At 41.4% G+C, this 27682-nt stretch overlaps 1 protein-coding gene across 19 annotated transcripts in view; it reads right to left on the bottom strand.

Annotated features, from left to right (window-relative positions):
* NCOR2 (nuclear receptor corepressor 2) overlaps positions 1-27682 on the bottom strand; it is a 708717-nt gene that overhangs the window by 464089 nt on the left and 216946 nt on the right. The gene's annotated exons all lie outside the window — the stretch shown is intronic.

The following is a 27682-nucleotide window of genomic DNA, read 5'->3' on the forward strand; positions in this document are numbered from 1 at the left end:
TATGAATATATATATATATATATATATATATATATATATATATATATCCAAAAACAAATGAGAACAAAATCTATAAGTTGCAAAAATTCTTTACTTAACGTGTATCTTCATATAAAAATTAGTGTGACTGCGCAGTTGTAGCTTAATGAAGAGCAGTGTTATGCTTGAAACTGTGCAGTCGTGCTAATTTTTGTATGAAGATACACTTGAAGTAAAGAATTTTTGTAATAGTAATAGTAATATGTCTATGCGTTCCAGACTTCAGGCTGTAATTGACTGCAAAGGATTTGCAACCAAGTATTAAAAAGTGAAAGTTTGATTTATGATTATTATTCTGTCCCATTACTTTTGGTCCCTTAAAAAGTGGGAGGCACATATGCAAACTGTTGTAATTCCTACACCGTTCACCTGATTTGGATGTAAATACCCTCAAATTAAAGCTGACAGTCTGCAGTTAAAGCACATCTTGTTCGTTTCATTTCAAATCCATTGTGCTGGTGTATAGAGCCAAAAGTGTTAGAATTGTGTCGATGTCCCAATATTTATGGACCTGACTGTCCTAATCTCAACCTGATAGAACACCTTTGGGATGAATTCGAGCGTAGACTGCAAGCCAGGCCTTCTCATCCGACATCAGTGACTGACCTCACAAATGTGCTTCTGGAAGAATGGTCAAACATTCCCATAGACACACTCCTAAAACTTGTGGACAGCCTTCCCAGAAGAGTTGAAGCTGTTATAGTTGCAAAGGGTAGGCCAACTCAATATTGAACCCTACGGACTAAGACTGGGATGCCATTAAAGTTCATGTGCCTGTAAAAGCAGGCATCCCAATACTTCTGGCAATATAGTATATATACATAGTGCTGTGAATAAGTATGTTCCCCCTTCCTGATAGTTATTTTTCCATATTTTTCACACTTATGTAATTCAGATCATCAGAAAAATTTTAATAGTAGACAAAGATAACCTGAGTAAATACAAAATGCAGTTTTTAAATGATGATTTTTTTTTTAAAGGGAAAAAAGCTGTGCACACCTGCCTGGCCCTATGTAAAAAAGTAATTACCCCCTAAACCCCCTGCTGCATAACCCAAGTGCACTTGAGCTTGGGGTCACGAACTGATAGCTGGACATTCTCCTTCAGGATTTTCTGGTACAGTGCAGAATTTATGGTTCCATCAATTATGGTAAGGTATCCAGGTCCTAAGCTGCAAAGCAGCCCCAGACCATCACACTGTTTGACTGTTGGTATAATTTTCATTTTATGAAATGTTGTGTTAGTTTTATGCCAGACGTAACTGGATGCACACCTTCCATAAAATTCAATCTTTGTCTCATCAGTTCACAGAATATTTGCCCAAAAGTCTTGGGGATAATCAAGATGTTTTTGGCAAATGCGAGAGAAGCTTTTGTGTTCTTTTTGGTCAGCAGTGGCTTTTGCCTTGGAACTCTCCCATGGATGCCATTTTTGCCCAGACTCTTTCTTATTATTGAACACCTCAACTGAGACAAGCGAGGCCTGCAGTTCTTTATATGTTGTTCTGGGTTATTTTATAACCTTCTGGATGAGTCGTTGTTGAGCTCTTGCAGTAATTGTGGTAGGTCAGCCACTCCTGGGAAGGTTCACCACTGTTCCAAGTTTTGTGGATAATGGCTCTCGCCGAGGTTCACTGGAGTCCAAAAGCCTTAGCAAAAGCTTTGTAACCCTTTCCAGACTGACACATGTTTCTAAACTTGAAATTCTTTAGATCGCGGCATGATATGTTGCTTTTTGAGAACTTTTAGCGTGCTTCACTTTGTCAGACAGCTTCTATTTAAGTAATTTCTTGATTCAACAGGTCTGGCAGTAATCAGGCCTGGGTGTGGTAAGTGAAATAACTCTGCTTTCCCAAAAAATTTGATTACTCACAGTTCATTCATGATTTAGCAAGGAGAAGGAGGGCAATTACTCTTTCACACAGGGCCATGCAGGTTTGGACAGATTTTTTCCCTTAATAAATGAAATCATCATTTAAAAACTGCATTTTATATTTACTTGGCCTATCTTTGTGTAATATTAAATTGTGCTTGATGATCTGAATCATTTAAGTTTGACAAATGTGTAAAAAAAAAACTGTACACACACACACACACACACACACACACACACATATATATATATATATATATATATATATATATATATATATATATACACATACAGTTGTGTTCAAAATAACAGCAGTTTGTTGAAAAAAGTGAATAAAGCTCAAAATCCTTCTAATAGCTTTTATTTCCATTCACACAAATGCATTGGGAACACTACACATTCTATTCCAAATCAAAACATGAAGAAATATTTATCAAATTTGTGTTGTTCCTCTAAAAAAATTGAAGAAAAGTGAATATTAGACTGTTCAAAAAAATAGCAGTGTTTGTATTCTTCTTTACAAACTCAAACATTCACAATATAAACTGAAAAATGTTTGAAGATTTTGCTTTCCTTTGAATCACTTAATATTTAGGTGTCCGTTTATGGACCAGTGGTAATAGATCGCTGCTCAGTTCTCCGGCATTCCTCGGAGAACACATTTCTCCTGTGAATGCAGTTTATGAAGCAGTTCTCTGAACGAAGGGAGAACGGTCTCCAAACACTGGAGAACGGTCTACAAACTCTGAAAAACGGCTAATTTTACTATAATCTCGCCAGATTACAGTAAAAGATCAGTTTACTAAACAGAGGTAAATTATCTCTGCTTAGTTTTCGGTCCCTCTGATTCTCCAGCTCTGGGCTGGAGAATCTGGAGGGAGAACACAGATCTCCAGAGAAGGGCTGACATGATCTCCTGAGTATCATAAACTGTGAATGACCAGAGAATAGCTGAGATCCGTTGAATCACAGCTATTCTCTGTGTCATAAAAGGACACCTTTGTTGTATAAGCACTGTTTCTGAGAACTGCTGTACATCTGTGTTGCATGGAGTCAACCAACTTCTGGCACCTGTGAACAGGTATTCCAGCCTAGGATGATTGGACTACATTCCACAGTTCTTCTCTATTTCTTGGTTTTGCCTCAGAAACTGCATTTTTTATATCACCCCACAAGTTTTCTATTGGATTAAGATCCGGGGATTGGGCTGGCCACTTCATAACGTCAATCTTGTAGGTCTGGAACCAAGTTGTTGCACGTTTACTGGTGTGTTTGGGGTCGTTGTCTTGCTGGATCACCCATTTCAAGGGCATTTCCTCTTCAGCATAAGGCAGCATGACCTCTTCAAGTATTCTGATGTATTGAAACTGATCCATGATCCCTGGTATGCGATACATAGGCCCAACACCGTAGTATTAGAAACATCCCCATATCATGATGCTTGCGCAACCATGCTTCACTGTCTTCAGTGTACTGTGACTTGAATTCAGTGTTTGGGGGTCGTCTGACAAACTGTCTCCGGCCACTAGACCCAAAAAGAACAATCTTACTTTCATCAGTCCACAAAATGTTGCGCCATTTCTCTTTAGGCCAGTCAATGTGCTCTTTGGCAAATTGTAACCTCTTCAGCACGTCTTTTTTTCCAACAGTGGGACTTTGCGGGGGCTTCTTGCAGATAGCTTGGCTTCACATAGGCATCTTCTAATTGTAACAGTACTCACAGGTAACTTTAGACCTTCTTTGATCTTCCTGGAGCTGATTGTTGGCTGAGTCCTTGCCATTTTGGCTATTCTTCTATCCATTGGAATGGTAGTTTTTCACTTTCTTCCACGTCTTTCAGGTTTTGGTTGCCATTTTAAAGCATTTGCGATCATTTTAGCTGAGTAGCCTATCATTTTCTGCACTTCTTTATATGTTTTCCCCTCTCCAATCAACTTTTTAATCAAGGTACGCTGTTCTTCTGAACAATGTCTGGAACGACCCATTTTCCTCAGAATTTCAGAGAGAAATGCACTGTTACCAGCATGTACAACATTTGCTGCGTTCCTTCCTTAAATAAGGGCAATAATTGCCACCTGTTTTTCAAAGAATGAATGACCTCACTAATAGAACTCCACACTGCTATTATTTTGAACATGTCCCTTTCAATTAGTGATTCAATTACACAGAATCAGCAGAATGTATGTCATGACTGTTGGGTCTGTTGGATTTCTATTACTCTACTACACCTGCTAGAAAATTATTTGCCATGTAGAAATATCATTTCTACCAAAAACAGTGATTGATCAGGTTAGTGATGTCTGACTGCTTTTATTTTGAACACAACTGTATATATACATGTACACACACACACACACACACACACACACACACACACACACACACACACACACACACACACACACACACTAGTAGCTTGAATTTTAGAATAAATACTCCTCTGGCCGCACAATGGTAATATTTAGAGTCTTAAAACTGACTGATTTCATTGCTTTAGGCATTGGATTTGCAAAATGTTTAGCAAACTGATTCTTAGGACAAATCGCTCCAAAAAATTTAAAAAATGTATGTCTGGATAGAATGAAAAAAAAATACAATACAAAATGCAAATACAATACAGAGTGCAATAGATGCACATTTTCCCCATGTTTCAACATTTAAAAAATGCTGCTATACAAAACAATTCCTTTGTGACTACCAAAAGGTCCAGTGTTTAATCCTGTTTAATCTGCCAACACATTGCATCTGCAGCAGTGCTGTCAGCCCTGCCCAGTTCTTCTTTGCCGGACTACAGAATGGTCCCTGTCTCCTCATCTCGATAAGGAGGGGAGTGTGTAGTCAAGCAGGGAACTAGTCAGGGCTGACAACACTGCTTGGGATTCTGATGCAGTGAAATCAGTGTTGTCAGCTAATTACAGGAAATGTAGAGCTTACTGAATTTCTTATAAGATTTTCTTTTTTGCAGCACTTTGAAAAGACAAAAACACATACATATATTGCAGAGATGTTCTTCACACATGTATTGTAGAGATGTTCTGCACATATTTTTTGTATTTTGCCCAGCCCAGACATACACTTTAAACTGGTTAGGTGTTCAAATGTATTCTGGCTTGGCAATAAATATTATTAACAGCTACTTGTCACAAAAATCCTGTACCAAACTGAATTAATGGTCCCAAACACTGACGGAATTCTGCTGAGAACAGAGAAAGAAACTTTTTAGACAACCCTTTTCCAGTTATATATATCACAGCTTGGACGACATTTGGCTGCTAACTGCTATAAACTACTCAAGTTCACATTGTTTGCGCCAGACTATTATAAGTGTAGGCATTCTCACAGTTTTTGCCTCCCTAGTTGCGGAATGTGTCAGATCTACCAAAAAGAAAAGAAAGACTTGGCCCACGTCATCAGGAAACTCTAGTGTCCAAATCCAGACCATCAGTATTCAGCTAATATATTTGTACAGTACGTTTGTGGAAAATGTGTCTTGTCTTCCCCCCATGGCTGCCAAGAAAAAATTGTCGCATTCGCAGTATCTGCCAGCATAAAAGACAAATGGAAAGTAGAAAATGTAGAGGGGAAACACACTGTCTAATCATGGTGGAAATCCGTCTACTGTAAAATCTGCACTGCAAGTGCAGGTGTCATGGGGCAAAGCCCTTCAGTACTGCTCCACATTTCTGTGCTTCATTACTCTGTACAGGGATTTATTTGCCTGTGAGATGACAATGTACAAGCAAGGGCATGGATCCTATCTCACAGGAATTATCTATCACCCGAGGAGCCAGTAAATGTGTTCCAAGCCTGCAGCGCTTTATAAGTCATGTCCAATGAGTCATGCATTGGAAGGAAGCCTCTCCCATCTTCAGTCTATCTTTATCTTGCACAGACATGTCAACTGAGGCACTGCCAGTGTCACCGAACAAGCGCATTGCAAATAAATGACATGTTAAGGCATCATTAAGGGGAACTGCACTGTCTGCTTTCAGTTTAAGTCATTCCTGCATGCTTTCCTGCAGACATTTCAGATGTTATTTATTTTACAGTGAAGAGAAACTTTTTTTTTTTGTGAGTAAGTAAGGTAGATCTGTAGTGCTTTTTATGTTTTACAAACCAAGCTAATGCATAAGGACAATCCACAACAAGACAGTCTCTGCAAAATAACCTGCAGTAAGCGCCACTTTCACTGCTCCAAATGTTCCCCCTTTGTTTTGAGGCCAGCACCATGTTTCTTCAAACTCTTCCCTGATCTTTGGCCTTGCCCCATGATAATGCATAGCAAAACTGTGTGCACTTACCTGTGCACCTGTACTGTGTAAAGGTTGTCACTTTGAAACAATGGCAGCCAAGACCAGGAAATACATGCCACATGAAACTGGACATCTCAAAAGACCTCATCTGAATGACAGAGGAGTGACTGCACATTACCTTGGCTTTCCAAACCACAGGTTTTGGCATATGGATAATGCAGAGACTGTAGGACCATCTGGAACTGGAACACTGCTTAGAGACTACAGCATATAATTTATAAAGTGACAAGCACTAACATATTACCATTTTAGCAAAGACTAGAAAAACACAGAATAAATTGATCTTTCAGTTGAGCCTCTCTTGACCACTGAGGAGCTATGTAAATCTACCACTACAGTAAGTCCAAACCTAAAGTTCTAGGACTTTTAACACAATTTAAAAAATGTACTTGAAAGTCACTCAAGTCAGACATATACTCTTTCTGCTAGTCAAGTTTCTTTAGCCAATCCTCCCCCAGAAAGGCCCTTGTCCTCCATTCTCAAACAACCGGAAAGGGACTTAGGAATCGCATTCACCCCTCTTCAAACTGAACACGACTATATTTTGCCCTCTAGCAAGCAGGATGCTAGAGGCCGGGTTACACTAAGTTCGTCTAAAAGAGTGCATCTCTTCACAAGGGGACTACTTTGAAGGTGACAACAGCTCCTGGTGTATAGGTAAGCAAACATTTGTTTTTTACAGTCCATTCTGGGAATTAAATTGTCACACCCCGTACATTCTACATCTCAACAACTTCACAAAACAGAACTACAAGAACTCCTCATTTAATTAAACACTGCTGGGGCATGCATACTGGAAATGTGGAAATAAACAAACTCACCAAAAGCAGACATGTGGTTCCACAAGATAAATGAGACCACGATTATGAAACACTTAATGGTTTTGTTACATGATAAATGGGACAAATTCTGGTCCACATGGTACACATAAATACAGTTCATCACCTCACAAGAATGCCAGAAGACACTTGACTCTTAAGAATACAGTCAAGGAGAAACCACTGGGGGACAGTGGTGTGAGCAGAATATGGCCCATCTCCGTTCTCTTCCTCATACTCCCTCTAATGGCCTGGCCCACTTCTTTTTCACTTACATCGCCTACTCTTTATCGCACTAGTTTTCTGGGTTGTCATGAGGTTGCACCTTTTTAGAAAAATATTTTTTTTAAATGTAATATATCTTGGTTCACCAGTAAGTTGAAACCACTGAACCATGTGCATATGTTGTTTTATTTGTTGCTTAACTAAAATAACGAATTTCAGAAAAGAAGATCTTACATGCTGAATCAGGTTAAAAAAATGACATGTACACTTTGCACTTTAAACCAAAAGACAAGAAAAAAAAAACACTTTTATTCCAGAACCCTAGCCTGTAGTCAATCCAGAAAAAAAATTACATTTGTTCTAACAGGAGAAAATCCTTTCTGATCCCCAAAGGCAATCAAATGTTACCTGGAATCACAATCCACAGTGTTACCTATTATTAATATTAGTAATTAGACACATTTTTGCTTTTAAAAACACATCTTACTTTTCCACTGAGTTGGCTAGAACTAGCTGTTGTAGAAGTCTGTTTTATATTTTTTGTTTTAACAATAATCAAAATTTTATAAAAAAAGTAAAAGTATAACATTGATCATTCATATAAAACAGAAGCAGACTGCGACAAACGGGAAATAGTAAATCTAGTAAACATAATAGAGGTGTAAGCCTACATGGTGCTGGCAGGAATTAAGGGTGGAATAAACCTTGTAAGTCTCTAGGGTTAGTACCGGGATAGTACCAGTGCCAGGGAATATAGCTGAGAATAGAGTGACAGGATTGACGGGTGAAAAAAAGGGGGAGTCGGAAGTACAAAGGAGGGTGGAAGGAAAGGGGGAGATAAAGGGAATAAAGACAGAAAAGGAAGTAGATTGACAGAAAACCGTCCATACCACATTTCCACAGCTCGTACTGTAAAGAAGCCTTTCAGTATGTGGAGGTTAAACTTCTTTTCCTTCAGGGTGACTTTATGTCTTTTACAATGGCCTTTAAATCTGAATTCCATAAATTCAACAATTTTGCAAAAAGTGCAAGTACACTATGAGTTAAGGTGAATTAGATATGTGTCACCTCCGGGACTTATCTCTATTACTTAAATGTGAAACGTTTATTGCACTCCCGGAGGATATACTCCGGCTGTGAAAGGAGAGAAGCACACAAAAGCAGCTATGCCTACCCTTCCCATCTGCTGCCCATTCACAGAAGCCTTTGCATTTTGTGAATGAGTACACATAATACAAAGGCTTCTATAAATGGCTAGAAGGAGAGGAGAGGAAGGGCAGACATTCCAGGGACTCTACACTTGAAAGAACTGAGACCCACAGTGAGCAGCATTGGAGCCTTGGAGGTTATCTTCCTGGAGCACAATAAGAATGTACAATGTGAATAATAGACAGAGCCTGTCAGAAATCATGGGGCTCTGTACTGCCTACCTGACGGGGCCCCCTCTCGATCCCACACTCGGCCCTGGCTCCATGATGTCACAGGGAGGAGGGGAGACTGGTGGCAGGAACTGGAACGTGAACACAGGTGTGTTCAGACCCTAGTCTAAACCCAGCTCATTTATTCCACCAGGAATCTGTAACGGCTCCCCACCAATCATAATTGGAGCTGGACGAGACAGAAGTCAGTGTTTTGACATCAATGCCCATTCAGTTTGTGTTTGCATACACCATGGACTCGTGGTGGCCAGATGTAAATCTATGTGTCCATTTACATCAGGCTACCTCTGATCTGTCACATTTACTGCAGTTCTTGAAAAATAAAAGAATGCAGATCTTTTCAATTGTTTTTTCTTTTACCTGAATGGACACAACGGACAAGTCCATTTACATCCGCACTCCTAAATCTACATGGAGCTATCAGGTCCGCATGAAAAACTAACAAGTGGACCTGTTTGGAAAGCTTTGGCAAAAGGTTCCCCCTCAAACACAAGTGTAAAGTAGCATCTCACTGTGTGCTTATGGTCATCATCATTATGATCTATGGTTTTATCAGTGTCAGATGGCTGTTGTGTGCTGACTTTGTTATGCCTGTGCTGTGTTACAGTCCGTAACACACAATACAGCCATAAGTTAACAAAATTATCACCCAACAGCCATGAGACACAGACAGAGCAATAGAGCACCTGCTGTTCTGTGCTCATCATAATGATGACGACCATAAGCACACAGTGGGGAGTCTGGGGGCTGCACCTTCCATAGTAGCCTGTGTGACGTGCCAGTGTGTCACTGGATGTGCATGGGGACTGCTTGCCTGTGTACCGCTGCCAGGAGTCCTCCTGCCACGCTCTCAGCCACCTCAGTGATTGGTCTATCCCTAAGGCTCCAGCGCAGGAGCTTACGGAGGGAGGAGGTTGGCTCCACAACAGAATCCATAAAAATAAACCAAGGAAGCCATACAGTGGGCAGCCAGAACTATAATCTGTGCAGGTGCACTGATGCAGAGCAGAATGTGGAGCAAGATTACCTGCCTGCTCCCGAAAATTGAGAAAAAGTCCTTATTCTACTATCACTTCCTGGGCCTCTCTTCTGACCCAACGGGGCCCAGGAAATCGCTATACACCCTGGTAATCAAGTGGGTGCGGGAGTGTAGGTTATCAAAGTCCTATTTTTAGTTTTAGCTAGAAATTAACTGTAAAGCAGCTGGGGCCCCCTTGTTGAGTTTATGGGGCCCAGTACAACAGGGTCAGCTGTACTGCTTTACCAGCAGCCCTGATAATAAAGTGTCTACAAGGCAACAGGCACCTCATTTGTCTTAACTCATGGTATGCCTGCAGTTTTTACTGAATTTCTGTAATTCAGGTTTAAGTGGTTAATTTAAAAGTTTCAGGATTCTAAGAAGTGATTAACACAACAGGTAATTTTGATTCAAACTCTCCTTAAAGAGGAACTTTACCCATAACAACTTGAGAAAAAATAATGTCCTTAAGCAAGGAACATACATTTCACATTAATAACTTAGTGTGTGCTTTTAATTGCCTCCAATATTATTCCTGTTGCTTCTTAATGGAGCCTGCCATTTTGCTGAAGTCTGGAGGAGCCCCTGAGCAGCAGTAAATCTTTAGGCTGTCAGCAGATCGGTCTCTAAATTCACAGCGCCAAAAAATAGAGACCAACTGAGCACATGCACAGCAGGGTGAGACAGTGTATTTCTGGATTTTAAACCGTATAGGCACTTATTTTTATTGTTTTGCATAGCTTTACCTGCAAAAGAAGCCAACCTGAAGTGATCTTGTAGGACTTCAGTTTCTGATTAAAGTTCCACATTAAAAGAAGGATATTATTTGAAACAGCTTAACATTTCTCTAATTTTGTTGCAATAGTAAACTGCTGTTGTGCAGTCCAAGACCACATACCCTCTATATCAGGCATCGCTAAATGGCGGACCAGGGTCCGGATGTGGACTGAGTCACTGCCCTATCCAGACCGGTGCGGTCCCGCCATTCAGGGGCATTGATTGGTTGCCATGCAAAACTGCTTCAAATTGTGTCTGTTCCAGTTTTAGTAAATATTTTTCTGTGTATCTTCAAATGCTGATACAGTGAACTAACACGAAAGGGTACATGCTTCAAACAACTTATTAGTGTGTTTGATAATTAGATCAGCAACAAAGAATAGAAAGGTACAGTTAGTCCTCATGTACACTTTACATTTTTACAGCGGCTGTTTTTGGCTTTTGACGTTTTTTTCTACAGCTAGTAAACCCCCCAGCATGTTATCCTATGTGTCCATACACACATAGACCAGGGGTGTGGAAATTGTTTTTGGTAAAAAAACAGTAATAACCGCTAAAAACTACAAACATGAGAAAACATTGCTAAACGCTAAAAAAAGGCTAAAAAAAGAACTCAAGTTTTTAGCGTAACTGTACACAGCTAATGTTACCAGCGTTATCAAAACGTGCAGTGTACATGAGGACTAAGAAATCCTTTGTAGCTGGAGAGAGGTACAAACACCTTACTAGCCAGTCTTCTTTAGGAAAACACAACAGATTCCTTTTTGGGATGCTGTACATACCTTACTTAGTCTTTACAGACATCATTATTATAGAGCAATACTTAACACCATTTACTAGCTAAACTGCATTTAGCGAGTCCATGCAACACAATTACCCTTTGCAAGGGTATACTTAAAAGGTTGTCAATCTCCCCAATCAAAAGATATTACTGACACACACTGCCTTAACCTGTCCCGACAGTCATTGAACTTGAATTCATTACTCGGTTATTACAAGTGTTAAATGCTTCCTCTACAAGCACACGACAGCAACTTACAATTGTTATTAAGGATGTAAGATCTAAGCTAATCATAGCGGAGAGTAAATAGTGAGAATTCCTAGCAATCTGCAGAAAAGAAAAGATTGTATAATAGAATGCTGCATACTTGCATAATAGGCTCACTGGAAATATGATACACAAAATGGTCTAACAAGGTTAGAAAACTGAAAGAAAAAAATCATAATTTGAATTAAAACACACTATGTAAGGCTTAAAGCAGCGGTTCTCAACCTGTGGGTCGTGACCCCTTTGGGGGTCGATCGACCCTTTCACAGGGGTCGCCTAAGGTCATCAGAAAACACATATTTCCGATTGGTATTAGGAACCGAGACACTGCTCCTCTATCCGTCTCCAGGCGGGTCCACCCACATGCAGATACGCCCACATACGAGTAAGAGAACAGTCAGCAGTGATGACACATGACCCCTCTGCCCCAGCCTATCATCTCTCACAACATCCGCCACGCCCATTGTCTGCACTGCTCACCCAATCATCGGTGAGCGGCGACATCATCCCCAGCTCTAAATGCGGGGCAGGGCTTATCGGGATTGAACTTGAACAACCAGACAAGGTGATGTGTAAACGGGAAGCGCCAGTGAAAAAGTTTTGACGTCCTCAGATTGGGCGTGGCCTCTGTCAGGGAGGCAGCTAGCTGGGGACTGGGTGGAGGAGGAGGGGGAGAGCGGATCCATGATGGTGGAGGTGAGAGCGGGCCTTGTGTGAAGAAAGCTGGCTGCTCTGTGTGGTGGGGATGGGGGAGGTGTGATGCCTTGTATGGCAGGAATGAGAAGAGCTGCTGTAGTTATGAAGTGGCAACGAAAATATTTTTATGGTTGGGGGTCCCCACAACATGAGGAAGTGTATTAAAGGGTTGCGGCATTAGGAAGGTTGAGAACCACTAACTTAAAGTGACACAAAACTTCTATTTAAAGCAAACCTAAAAAGGGAAGTGTCGCTTTTTCTCCTCCTCCCCCTCTACTTTTTTTTTTTTTTGAGCGGGTACCTATTTCTGACAGGTACCCACTCCATTTCTGACCAGATCATCCTGGATTGAGAAGTTTCTGTTTAATAAAAATCAGCAGCTACAGTATTTGCAGCTGATGACTTAATTTTTTTCCAGGGTTAAAGTGGTTTTGAAGCCTCTAGGTTTTTTTTACCTTCAAGTATTCTATGCATAAAAGGGGCAGGCCCCCCCCAATCCTTACCTGAACCCCCTCCGATTCAGGGACATTCTCGAAAGACTCTGCTGTCATGATGTCCTGGGACTCTTTCTCCTCATTGGCTTAGACAAAGAACCGATGTCAACCACAGCCAGTGAGCCAATGAGGAGAGAGCAGGGACAGGGGTGAGCTGCGAATCTATATGTCTTATGGCAAGCGGCTTTCCCTGGGTGCACTGCTTGAGGAGGAGGAGCCAGGAGCGCTGGTAGGGACCACAAAAGAAGAGGATCAGGGCTGCTCTGTGCAAATTCACTGCACAGAGCAGGTAACTATAGACATATTTGTTATTTAAAAAAAAAACAAAGCTTTAGTGTCACTTTAAGTTGCTCATTAGATATGTATTCTTAAAATGATTGTAAATGCTCAAGGTTTTTTACATGCATGCATTCTATGCATGAAGGTAAAAAACCTTCTGTTTGCAGTAGTGCCCCCAGCCCCCTGTATACTTACCTGTGCCCCATCGCGATCCAGCGATGTGCATGACAGCCTCGGCTGTCCCGGGTCTCTGCCTCATAATTGGCTGAGACAGTAAACGACTCCCGCTACTGTCAATCACAGCCAGTCAGCCAATGAGGAGAGTGATTGGGTGGGGCCAAGCTGTGGCTCCGTGTGTGAATGGACACACGGTGTAGAGGTTCGGGAACACACCTGCTCAGGTGCCCCAATAGCAAGCTGCTTGCTATGGAGGCACCCGACAGAAAGGAGGAGGCAGGAGGGCCAGCAGGGGGCCCGAGAAAAGGAGGATCCAGGATGCACTGTGCAAAACCACTACACAGAGCAGTTAAGTATAACATGTTTGTTATTTTACAAAAAAAAACTTTTTGTAGCTGTCATCAAATTTCCTGTTACAGGATGGCTACATTTGTTCTCCATGGTCCCACTGTATGTAGAACGTGGCCACCCACTCTTTCTCTCTCCCAAGATAGACCATGGACTGTGGGATGTGTAGTGTACATAGAGCAGTGCACATGACTGCAACAAACATGCACTGCTCATTCCAAACAAATGGGAGCGAGGGGCTTAGACATTGCAAGGAGACACAGGACCTTGCAAGAAGGTAGAGAAGCACAGTAAGAAATAATTCCATGAAAAATAGATTACAGGGCCATTAGGTAGTGCATGTGTATGAATTATTTTTGGAGAATAAGGATATAGTGTCACTTTAAATCATGTTTTAGGTTCTAGAGTGAAATAAAAAATAAACAACTCTGCCCTTTTTGAAATTAAAAAAAGCAGCATTCACTGCAATACTCACCTTCTCTCCAGCGCTGTCCCCAGCAGACACTCCAACCCAATTAATTAGCCTTTTCTGGGTTGAAGGACACTGGAAGGTTGATGCTATTAGAATTATAAACATAAGAGAGTGATGTAACTGTATACAATACTTATTATATCATTTTATTTCAATGTAAAGCTGCTTTCACACTACTCCATAGTAAAAATGCAGTAAAAACGCATATGCATTTTTGCCCATTTTTAGATGCATTTACGGTGTGTTTTCTGATAGCTTGCACCTGTGAAAAGTGGACATGCGACTCAAAAAAAATACACCAAAAATGCAAAAGCTATGTGTTTTGATGGGATTTCCAGTCATTTCAATGAGGAGCTGTGTTTCTGGTGCAGTTTTGAAAACTGCAGAAAAGATGCAGCATGCAGGACTTCAAAACTCACCACACCTGCAGCGCAGTGGCATGCAAGCGGGAAAAAAACACATCAGTGTGAAAGCAGTCTTATACTAAATGAAGACTGTTCTCATTGTATTCACTAGAACAATGGTTACCCTGTGCAATTACTTTTTATCAGCAGAGTAAGATGAGACCAGAGTCTCATGAAGTGAAACAATTCTATGAACACTTATGCAGATTCAGCTTTTATATTAGATCACTTTCAGAAAAATGGAAATTCATAGTGAGTTTAGGACCCTTCACTGTAATATGAAAGACACATTTCACCTGTTCTTGTGGGAACAAATTCCCACATTTAGCCTCATTATATTAGGTTTCACAGGCAGAAAACATAAAAAAAAGGATTATGAAAAAGTCAAATAAAAAATGTAAACCCACAAAAAAAACTACATGAAAGAAACCAACTGAGTTTCCACTTCCATAAATTTGTATATATATGTATATTAAAATGAAATAAAATATATGTATGATCTATATGGGGTGCTGTAAAAAGTCTGTATTACAAGAATAATATGCATCCATTGTCCACTTAATATACTTAATAAAAAATGGCAATATAATACTAAAGTGCAAATAAAAGAAAAAGGTCCATATAAAGTAAGACAATAAGAGCTGTTCATACTATACACAGCCAATCATTTGTTCATTTAAAAATGTACCAGGGATCTTTAGAATATTACAAAGCATTTCCTGTAAATTTACATCCAATTGTGGCCATCAGTACACTTTCTGTGCCCTAGACTTTGAATCGAGAACAAATTCACACACTGACATATTGCCAGGGGAAGTTGGTGCAGCTCCATGCTGCCCTTTTTTTTTTCTTTTTATTAACAGATTTTAGATGTTCAGCTAACAGCCTGAATGCTCTCCGTATTTTATGACTGCAGCATGCTCTGTCTACATTTTATATCCTCGGGGGAAATGTAAGCTCCATGAAAGCACAGTTATGCCATGTAGATATTGATGTGGGACCCTCTTCAAAGTGTGAGAGCGTGCGGGAGGGATGAAACAAAGAGTCACACGGCTGATGTCACTTCTGGGGTCATGCAAGCACAGAGTGAGAAAAAGATCTATTTAAAAGACCAATGAAAACAGAATGCAAGTTGCCCTATATAAAATAGCACATAACATTCAGAAATATATCTGGTTTGATCTTCAAAGGTGATGAAATACAGAATGTGTAAGAGAACTAGCGATTCACAGGTTCTGTTGTGGGAAAATGTTTGAGCCAAGAGCAAGGACTTGAAGGTGGAGGACCCTGTGGGATGTCCCTTGCAATCATATGCAAGTCAGTCCTAACAATGCAAACTATAGTGCTAGTCAACCCTTCCAAGAATAACTGATCCATATGCATAGTCTGTATATGCCATAAATGCGTTGATCAATTGCAAACATGGCATGGTATCACTAGATTTGTTGCCGTTAGAGCTACACATGTATAGGAAAGTCCCTAAAGTCCTGAAATAATCTGTAGGTGGCCAAAATCACCACAAATGTTGCTATATAAATTGAATCTACGAGGATAACCAATTTATTACTGTATTTTGAGCCATGTATGGGGTTAGGTGACAACAATACACATAAACAGCATTCCTTCCTCATCGGTTACAAGGGAAGCAAATGTAAGAAGGCTCCACAAACCAGAGGATCCTAACTGGAGGACTGAACCAAACATCAAAACGGAATGAAAAATTGTTTCACGCATCTAAGATTTTTCAAGTCCTAGCAACAAGGCAGGACATGGGGATTGCTAACTGTGGGACACAAATGGCCTACTGGCTTGACTGCATAGGCTATTTTCTGGAAAAGGTGAACTAGCCTTTAAGCACTTGCTGACCATCCACTGTAGCTTTACTGCTACAGTGCAGGCCGGATGTGCAAAATCACGAAATCACGCATAAATATATGTGACTTTCTTTTTCGGGTAGGGGGCACACACCTACCCATGCCGTCATTGGCTGCCTGACATGTCCCCGACATTGGCCTCCTGACATGTTGATCAGCGGGTCCTGACCAGTGATTCAGGTCCGGGACCCACCAATTATCAGAGCTAGTGACAGGAGAGAGATCTGTGTTGGTAAACAACACAGATCTCTCTACCAACAGCAGAGATGTGCCTGTTTTTGTCTCCCTGCAAAGCAGGGAGACAAAAACCTGTCACATCCCCTAGTAAAATAGCACACAGTCAACACATTACATATAGTTAGGCACACAGCCAACCCTTTAATTACTCCAGATGTTAACCCCTTCCTGTCCAGTGTCATTTTAATAGCACTGATAACTGTATCAGTGTCACTGGTCATGGCAATGTCAGAATGCCCATCGTACTATCACAGTCCTGCTATAAATCACTGATCGCCCCATTACTAGTATATTAAAAAAAAACTGTATATATACACCATCATTTGTAGATGCTATTATTTTCACGCAAACCAATTAATATACACTTACTGGGATTTTTTTTTACCAAAGACATGTGGCAGAATATATTTTGGCCTAAATGTATGATTTTTTTTTTTTTTTAATAGGATGTTTTATAGCAAATAGAAATATATTTTTATTTTTAATTTTTGGGCTTTGTTCGTTTATAGCGCAAAAAATAAGAAATACAGTGGTGAACAAATACCACCAAAAGAAAGCTCTATTTGTGTGAAAAAATGATATAAATTTCATTTGTGTATAGTGTTGCATTCCCGCCCAATTGTCAATTAAAGTAGCAGAGCGCCATATAGCAAAAAACGGCCTGGTCCTGAAGGGGGGTACATTTTCCAGAGGGCAAGTGGTTAACAACAGAGCAAAAACATAGAAAGCTTTAGTGCACACCTGTTTTAAAAGCTCTTGTAGGCAGAAATTGTTGATGATTGCTGCCCTTTACATTCTAATGTAAAGCTATGCAACACGTGTTCAAATGAAAAACACCAATGGCTACATTTGACCTGCTTTACAGGCAATGCAAATGGATCTTAATAAGACCTTCAAAGCAATGTAGTAAGTTATGGGGCAAAGCAGGTCAAACAATATCTCACACAGGTCATCCATGTTACACGACCACGGTGTATGTATATTTAAAACATTTCCAGTTTTTAGAAACATCAAGAAAGCATTAGAACCTCTGGCAGGTTATTTTGTTGCAGCCTTTGTCCAGCTGAAGAGATTTTCCCTGGCTTTCTGTTTTACAGATGCATAGGAAGTGAGTGGAAATCTCCCCAGCATTAGAGTTGTCACCAGAACATTTGTCATCATGAAAAGATTTCCCTCCTCTTGATGCTGACAACTCTCAAATATTGGATTTCCCATCATTTTCTTTCATCCAGCCAAAACTACAAAATACTTTCCAAACATTTTAAGGCCCCGTTGACATCTGGCGATTTGGGATTGCGGGCAGAATCGTCGCAATTCTGACCTTTGTTCCAAATTGCATTGCAATATTGGTGATCCCAAATCACCAGATGTGAACGGGGCCTAAAGCAAATGGGAATCTGCAGACTTGCACCTGACATACACTTAATATCTAGAAAGACAATGTCTGTCTACAGGAGTCATTATAGATACAAACACAATACTTACAGTACTTACATCTGACAAAAATCTGTTACTGGAGATGAATACAGTCATTGCATTCATGGCATTGTTCTACTTGTGTTCATATTGGAGCTGGTTACCTAACATCACAGGTTATGTAGAGTGTATGATATACAGATATCACGCTAAAACACATGGGGCAGCACAGTGGCTAAATGGCTAGCACTTCCGCCTGGCAGTAATAGGGTCGTAGGTTCGATTCCCAACCACGGCACCACCTGCCTGGAGTTTGCATGTTCTCCTTATGCCTGCGTTGGTTTCCTTCGGGTGTTCTGATTTCCTCCAGAAATGCTGATAGGTTAATTGGCTCCTGTCTAAATTGGCCCTAGTATGTGTATGTATGAATGTAAGTTAGGGACCTTAGATTGTACACCCCTTGAGGGTTAGGGACTGATGTGAATGTACAATATATATGTAAAAGCACTGCGTAAATGGACGGCGCTATATAAGTACCTGAAATAAAAATAAAATAAAAAAATAAACACATCCAATAGATTTGCTCTACACAGTTAATCTGTGGTCCAGGAAGGAAAGACAAAAAAAATCTAATTATACCATACTAGTCCATGAAAAGTAGAGGGTTTCATCAGCTGCAGGCAGCCAAAGGAAAACCATGAATTTAATAGGGCAGTGCAAACAGCAAATATGATGTGTAATGTGCAGATCCCCTTAGCAGTCAATCAATTTACTTGATCCAATTAAGAAGAACAGACTAAAATGAAAATGAAGTCCATACCTATAATATCCCCTAAAAATTATACAGTGATGTTAAAATTCTAGCCTCAAAGACTATTCATGCGAAGACACTGGCTGAAAAGTCTCTATGGGAATTAGGGTTGCCACCTTTTCCTCAAGCCGAACCAAAACACTTCAGTGGTGCACAGCAATTTTGTTTCATAGCAAACAATATAGGATTGTAAAAGATCTGGGACACCTTTTGGATGCGCCAAAGAGAGTAGTAATGTGGCGCCATGGCAGACAGTGGGGTGTGCCAAATCGTCAGTAGAGCAGTGGACAATGTCAGTAGAGCATTGGCAATGTGTAGACAGTATCAGTAGGGCAGAGGATGGTGTCAGTAGGGCAGAAGACTTTGTCAGCAGGGCAGAGGACGGTGTCCTCAGAGCATAGGATGGTGTCAGTAGAGCAGTGGATTGTGTCAGTTTTTAGTTTTTATTATTTTATTTTTTCTAATTTTATTTTTTATTATTTGTGACAATTTTTTAACAGCCCTGTTTGGAGGCTTTGGTAAAATATTAGGGGTGTCTCTCTTCTAAGACAGAGAAAGGGACTGAGGACAGAGATTCCCCAGTCCCTTTCTCTGAAGCCTTAGCTGCACTGGACAGCAAATGAATGGGAAGCGCTCTGTGTGGAGCAGTTTCCTGTTAATTCACAAACTGAAGCATAGTATGCAGTTTACTATGCTTCAGTTTCGAAAGAACACAGTGAGTGATCAGTACCAATCACTGACTGTGATCATTCACAAAAGGAAGGGTCCAGTAAGTTACATATTTACCGGCTCCCGCCCCCTATTCTGAAACATCTCTCGCAGCAGCCGGAGAGAGAGGAGAGGACAGAGCCCGGCAGCAGGGGAAGGGGGGCCCGGACAGCAGAAGGATGGGAACCTGGACAGGAGGGGCAGTGGGTACAGTATTTACTAGAACTGTTCCTCTGGATTTTCCTTCTGCAACAACTGAATGTCAGTGGGAAAGGAGAAGCTGGCTTTCAGCTGCTGTAGGAGGAAAATACAGCCGATTGGTTTTAGTAAATGCCACCCCCACCACCCCTCTTGTCCTCTAGCCACATGGGCCCCCTGGAGCATGGGTAAGGTCACCACTGAAACCCCTAAGACCCATGAAGCTATGCCCATGTTCCTCCCTCAGTTACTTGGAAAGCCACAATCCAGTCTAAATAAAATTTAAGGAAAACTGAAACCCAGACACGATTCAAAACTCTGACAAAAAGTGGCATATGAATATACTCCTGCACTGGAAGATGGACTCCACCATCTGGTTGGTTGTAGAGCACTCCACACCTCCACATTGCGGAAACAGAGAGCCTTTACCCCGTGGACCTTACACGCCAACGTGCGTTCCAGGAGGGAACATACACACGAAAAAAGTCCCCCTTTTTTCCCTCACTGGAGTGAAACACTTTATCACTGTCACAGCCTAATGATTTAGGATGCTTTGCATTATCACTACTACAGATGTGAGTTAATACACTTTTATATTATTGTTGCAATCAAGCTTCGAGTATCTCATGTCCAGTTACCATTATGCACAAGTTTTCTTTTTGGTGTGTTCTGTGTACTCGCCGATCATTATTACATCATGGTTCTATGGGATTCTCTGTTCTTATTACTCCTTTTATTTGTGCAGTTATGGATGAACCGGGTGACTCCTGTCTTGCGACATTTTTGTGTTTTATTAATGCAGCATGGCACATATTAGGTTTCCATTCATATCCACTACATGTTCATTATATATTTATACGCGTAAATGTATTTTATTGATTAATCAATAATTGTAGTTATGTTTACTATCGGGTCCTTTAGCTCCACCTTCAAGGGCACTTGGTATGCTTGTTATCCCCGCCCATGGGTGGGTCTTTAATCACCCACCCCAAGAAACAAATATATTTAAGAGAGGATACAGGCATGGTAGTTATTGGGTCGAGGAAGAGTCAAGTCCTCGAAACGTTTCAGCCAGTTGGAGGTCTAAGAATCCCATTATGGATTAATTCAGTGTGATTGGACCTTGCTGTACTTTATATGATTTGCCCTTGACATTTTATCCTTTGTGAGTATATTACCACTTCTTTTATACAATACATTATTTTTTAAAAGGTAATGCACTAGGCCTGTGCGTCCTCTATTTGTTTCTTTGCATACATGATTCAAAACCCAGACTTTCCGGGTGAATCCAAGGATAGGTGGCAACCCTAGTTACAATACAATTCAATAGAGGAGGAATAAGAGGGCCCTGTTTGGTAGAGCTTACAATCTCAAAAAGGAGGGTCAAGTTATACAAAGCGTAAGAAATGTGGGGGATGAGCTGACGAAGAAAGACAAGTATAGCTGTTAGGTGGAGGCAGGTTAAGCGTCTCTAAAGCAGGGCTGGACAAATGCCAGGCACCAGGTCATCATGGCGAATAGAAATTACATCTTGGAGCCAAGGTTCACACACTGTCTCCCATACACTTCAATGCAAAGTCGCCTCCCACTGACTTCAATGCAAAGTCGCCTCCCATTGACTTCAATGCAAAAACTCCTGTCAATAGCAATCCTATATGAACACTTATCTCCGCATGCCACTCTACTCTAACACTTGTGAGTATGGAAAGCACCGCTACAAACTTGCACAGGACTATTTTCATAATGGCACTCAAAAAACAATGCGTGTGGATCGCATGTGTGTGAACCACCTCAATAGAAACATACACTTTATTGCTAAAAGTATTGGGACACCCCTCCAAATCATTGGATTCAGGTTTTGCAATCACCTCCATTGCCACAGATGTATAAAATCAAGCACCTAGGCATGCAGACTGCTAATACAAACATTTGTAAAAGAACGGGTCGCTCTCAGGAGTTCAGTGAATGTAAGCGTGGTACCGTGATATGTTGCCACCTGTGCAGTAAGTCCATCCATGAAATTTCCTTGCCACTAAATATTCCACAGTCACCTGTTAGTGGTATTATAACAAAGTGGAAGCAACTGGGAACAACAGCAACTCAGTCACTAAGTGGTAGGCCACGTAAAATAACAAAGTGGGTTCAGCGCATTCTGAATCGCACACTCCGCAGAAGTCACCAACTTACATCACCCAGTGCAATGCAAAGCATTGGATGCAGTGGTGTAAAGCACACCGCCACTGGACTCTAGAGTAGTGGAGACATGTTTTCTGGAGTGAGGAATTACACTTCTCTGTCTGGCAATCTGATGGACGTGTCTGGGGTTGCCAGTTGCCAGCAGAACAGTACTTGCCTGACTGCATTGTGCCAAGTGTAAAGTTTGGTGGAGGGGGGATTATGGTGTGGGGTTGTTTTCAGGGATTGGGCTTGGCCCCTTAGTTCCAGTGAAGGGAACTCTTAAGGCGTCAGAATACCAAGACATTTTGGACAATTTCATGCTCCCAACTTTGTGGGAACAGTTTGGGGATGGCCCCTTCCTGTTCCAACATGACTGCTCACCAGTACACAAAGCAGGGTCCATAAAGACATGGATGAGTGAGTTTGGGGTTGGAGGAACTTGACTGGCCTGCACAGAGTCCTGACCTCAACCCGATAGAACACCTTTGGGATGAATTAGAACCGAGACTGTGAGCCAGGCATTCTCGCCCGATATCAGTACCTTGTGGACAGGCTTCCCAGAAGAGTTGAAGCTGTTACAGCTGCAAAGGGTGGCCACCTCAATACTGAACCCTATAGACTAAGACTGAGGTGCCATTAGCGTTCATGAGTGTAAAGGAAGGCGTTGCAATACTTTTAGCAATATAGTGTATGTGTGAACCAGGGTGGCTCCATTCACAACTGGGCGTTTTGGGATCACGGCAGAATAGATGTGATCGCAAAACTCAGGTTCAGGTGCCATTATTTTCAATGGTGCCTACAACATGGTGCAGTTTTGCTGTAATTGTTGCATGGTAAATCACATCACGTGAAGCTTGTCGCCCAAAAGTTGCCTTGCCTTGGGCGCTGACAACCCATGCAGCCCGGCTCTCCTTCACATGAACCCTCCTCACCGCCATTCCATTGAATGGGTGCAGTCTAATCAACACTCATAGCAGTGGCCGGAAAGAAGAGAGGTTCTGGGGCAGAGCAGGATACGGCACCTGAGTACAAAGTAGCTGGGGGAGTGCAGCTTTCCAAGCTCCAGCGACCAATAGAGATAGGGGAAACTGAACCCTGGCCTGCTGTACTGCACTGATCTAAGAAAGATGATGTTGCCATGATGACGGAGCGGGGAAATGAGTTCAAGCGGGAACGTGAGAGTTTCACCCTGAGGTTCAATGATTGCCATTATGTCTGTTCACAGGACATGGGGGACTGGGAGAGGCTGCAACCCTTGAAGCTACACCCATGTTCCTTCCATGGTTATTTGGGGAGCCACAGTCTAGTCTGAAGAATGTGCCAAGACTTTCAGGCGGACTGAAACCTGGACATGATTGAAAACCTATGTGTAATATACAGAGGATATTGTAGGTATGGGCTTAAAGCTTATGTTAAGGCATATGTTAGGTATGGACTTAGAGCATAGCATTCTAATTGGGAACACAGCCTGCCTGTAATATAGTAGTCAGACTTCTGCTGATACACCCCCTGCACAGACAATCATAGGGAAGATCTGCTGTTTCTCTGGCTCCTACTTACAGGACTCCCACCAATCTCTGGCTGTGGGTGGGTGTGAAGGGGGGGGAGCTTATGGCTGGGCCAGAGGTCAAGTGATCAACAAAAAAAGTATACACACATATATATATACCTGCTGCAGCTAGATGCCATAAAGTATTAACTTTTCCCTTAGGCACCAAACTTTCTGTTAAAAGTGATCCGAGTAGCCACTGGATCACTTTTTAAAAGCGGTGGCTTTTGGGTGGTTCCTGGGCTTACCTGGACGATCATTAGCTCCGGGAACCAATCCGAAAAAATGGCCTCAACTCTTCCCTATGTATAAATTTGAGTTTGAAAACCACGTGACATAAAAAAATTTAATGACCACCATTTTATTCTCTAGGGCATCTGCTACCCGTGAGGAATTGGCACCTTTGGGGGTACCTGTCAAAATCACGTAGGCGATCAGAAGCAGAAGTTGTCCTCCCCTCTCCCTCCCCATAGTCTCCTGGGACACGTGACAGGCCCCAGAAGACTACGGGATCATTGCCAAAGCGCTGCGCTACTCACGCATGTGCAGTGAGGCCTGACTGTGAAGCCACAAGCTGTCACAGCCAGGTGCCCACACTGAAGATGCCCGCGTCAGGGAGCGAGGATGGCTGGTGAAACTGGCTGCGGTGAGGACACTGCTGGAATGTGGGACAGGTGAGTAACTATTTTTTTTTTTTTTTTTTTTTAAAGACAGCAACTACAGTTTTTGTAGTTGCTGACTTATATTTTTTTTTTATCTTTGACTGGAGCTCTGCTGTAAGTTGAGATTCACGGTTTATATTCATAATGTGTATACACTGTATATACACACACTTGGTTTTTAAAGTGAATGGGTTGTTTTACATATAGAGGTTCATATACAGCAGGTAAAATAAGTATTGAACACATCACCATTTTTCTCAGTAAATATATTTCTAAAGGTGCTATAGAGAAGAAAGTTTCAACACATGTCGGTAACAACCCATGCAAAGAAACCAAAACAAATAAGTTCAGAATTTAAGCAATGTGTAATAAAATGGAATTACACAGGATAAAAAGTATGCTAACACCCCAGTTAGTACACACTAACTGAAATTTATTTAATGCTTCGTACAAAATCCTTTGTTGGTAATGACAGCTTCAAGACGCTTCCTGTATGGAGAAACTAGTCGCATGCATTGCTTAAGTGTGATTTTGGCCCATTCTTCCACACAGTCTTCAAATCTTCTATAAACTCTGATCTTTAGTTCTTCCTATAGATTTTCTATTGGATTCAAGTCAGGTGATTGGCTGGCCATTCTAGCTGCTTTATTTTCTTTCTTTGAAACCAGTTGAGAGTTTCCTTGGCTTTGTGTTTGGGATAATTGTCTTGCTGAAATGTCCACCCTTGTTTCATCTTCATCATCCTGGTAGATGGCAGCAAATTTTTATCAGGAATGTCTTAGTACATTTTTCCATTCATCTTTCCTTCAACGACATGAAGTTTGCCAGTACCGTATGCTGAAAAACAGCCCCACATCATGATGTTCCCTCCTCCAAACTTCACTGTTGGTATAGAGTTTTTTGGGTGATGTGCAGTGCCATTTGGCCTCCAAATATGGTGTGTATTATGGCATCCAAAGAGTTAAATTTTGGTCTCATCTGACCAGACTATATTCTCCCAGTATTTCACAGGCTTGTCTAAATGTTGGGCAGCAAACTTTAAACAAGCTTCAACATGTTTGTTCTTCCGCAATGGAGTCTTGCATGGTGAGCATGCATACAGGCCATGGTGGTTGAGTGCATTACTTACTGTTTTCTTTGAAACAATTGTACCTGCCGATTCCAGGCCTTTCTGAAGCTATCCACAAGAGATCCTTGGCTCTTGCACAACCCTTCTGATAATTCTTTTCACTCCTCTGTCAGAAATCTTGCGAGGAGCACCTAGTCATGGCCAGTTTATGGTGAAATAATGTTATTTCCACTGCCGGATTATGGCCCCAACAGTGCTAACTGGAACATCCTAATGTTTAGAAATCCTTCTGTAACCAATGCCATCAGTATGTATTGAAACAATAAGGTTGCAAAGGTCTCGGGAGAGCGCTTTGCTTTTACCCATCATAAGATGTTTCTTGTGTGACACCTTGGTAACGAGACACCTTTTTATAAGCCATCAGTTGAGACTAAACCAGCTGATGTAATGTGATGAAAGTAATTTGCAGTGACAAGGGGCAGGGTTACTTTCTAATTACTGATTGATTTCAGCAGGTGTCTTGGCGTTCCATGCCCTTTTGCACCTCTCTTTCTTCAAGTGTTCCATATTTTTTCCCTGTGTCATTCCATTTTATGCATGCATGGTGGTGCATTTGCATGCATTCACATGCATTTGTGGTGCAGAAAAATGCAGCATGCTGTACTTTTTCTACTGCACTATAACTGTGTAAACTATGCCCATAGAATAACCAGGATGTTGGACTCTCTATGCAGTCGGAATGCAGTCATCCAACTGTATCTGGTGTGAATGAGCCCTTAAAGCAATTCTAAAGGTTCATTTTTTTTTTGTAAAATAACAAACATGTCTATACTTACCTACTGTGTGCAGTGGTTTTGCACAGAGCAGCCTGGATCCTCCTCTTCTCGGGTCTCCTTCAGCCTTTACAACCACTTTAATTCAATAATCTGTAAATGCTTTCCTATTGGTTACTATGAGGTACTTACCTGTGTGCATGCCATCATAGCTTCTGTACTGCTGTGCCGAATAAACCTGATTGAGTACAGTTTTCTTTAGAATAATCAGGTTAAACCGAGCCCCAGCTGAAAAGATAATCAGCACTATGACAAAGCACAGCCAGCACCTCGGTCTAACATAATCAGGATATTACCATTAGCGATACGGCATAAACTAATATATGAATAATAGCGTCTATAGCCATGCTTTACCTCCCGCCTGGCATGAAAGTCATTAGCTGCTAGCCTTTGCACAATAATTGCTCAGGTAGTAATTAGAAGCACATAGCATTCTTCAAATATTTCCATTGTAAGGAGCTATTTAAGCAGGACCATTCTTCATTCCTCCCATCCGGAACACAATGACCCAGAATAACCTGAGAACAGCATCATCATCTAGATAGCATAATCACAGTCTGACACACTGGCTGGATCAAATAGAGGAGTTCTCTGCTGATGCATTCAAAGCCACAGGCCATATTCACGGATTTCTTCATTTCTAAAAACTTTCCATCTGCAGCATCGCCCCATCTATGACAAACAAATAACCTCTGCATCTCTTTCAGCACTGTGAACATGAGCTCACTCCTTACATACCCACACAGGTACACAGAGATGGGAAGCTGAAGTCATGGAAGAAAGAAATCAGAAGATACCATCTCTAATACAGACTACTCATAGTCCGCAGAGTAATTCACTTCTACAGATTTTACAGATGATGCTGTCATTCTCCAGGCATCCCTGGATTACTGCCATAAATTAAACTGTCTGAACGTATTTCTAGAGTAATTTTCACTTAAAGAGAGCAGTCCTACAGGAAGGGTATGAGGTCTCTGTCTGTATGGTTTAAAGCGGATTTACCATGGATTTCTTTTGAGGCTGACCGCCTTTCCCTCCCCCAAGGGAAAGAATAAAAAGCTTGCGTTAAGAAATAAGGGCGCTAAAACGATAATCCCGCAGTGCTCCCACATTAGTAGCCATAAATATATCATTGATACATTGCAGCTGCACCCAACAGCCCAATATTACAGGATATCTTCATTAATCACTACAAATGGATTGGCTCTGCTAGAGGAGGCTTTGCCCCTGCAGTATGAGCGTGATTTGTGGTCTTAATGCATTGTGTAGCCTGAATATATCAGTTAGGAAAAATTCCCACATCCCCAGATGTCACAAGGGATCTAAGAGAGCACAACGCAGTAACATTTATTAGACGCACCCTGGAAGCCTGCTGTCTTGCTGTCTTAGATCCTTAAATGCCCAAGAAGATATGTATAGATATGAAAACACATGTTATTTATAGACAGTCACATACCAGTAAAACCTAAAGTAGAATTCCTGCCAAATGGTTTTGGATAGCGCGGGAACGTTAGGTCTTCTGATGGCTTCCTTTCCCAGGGACATATCAGCAAGTGAATATAACTATTAATCTCCCCAAAGTGAAGGCCTATCTCACCATCTTTGACAGATGTCATCAGAACATCTGCCCCTATCGTATGATTGTACTTGATAAAGGAGGCAGAGCATCTGAAACGCGTTTTACACACCCCCTTCGCTTCTTCACAGTGTATGCCATGTTCGCGGAGG

This window comes from Staurois parvus, unplaced genomic scaffold (genome assembly GCF_062004578.1).
Source record: "Staurois parvus isolate SC_StPar_1 unplaced genomic scaffold, SC_StPar_1.0 ptg000719l, whole genome shotgun sequence".
In the NCBI taxonomy this organism is placed as follows: Eukaryota; Metazoa; Chordata; class Amphibia; order Anura; family Ranidae; genus Staurois; species Staurois parvus.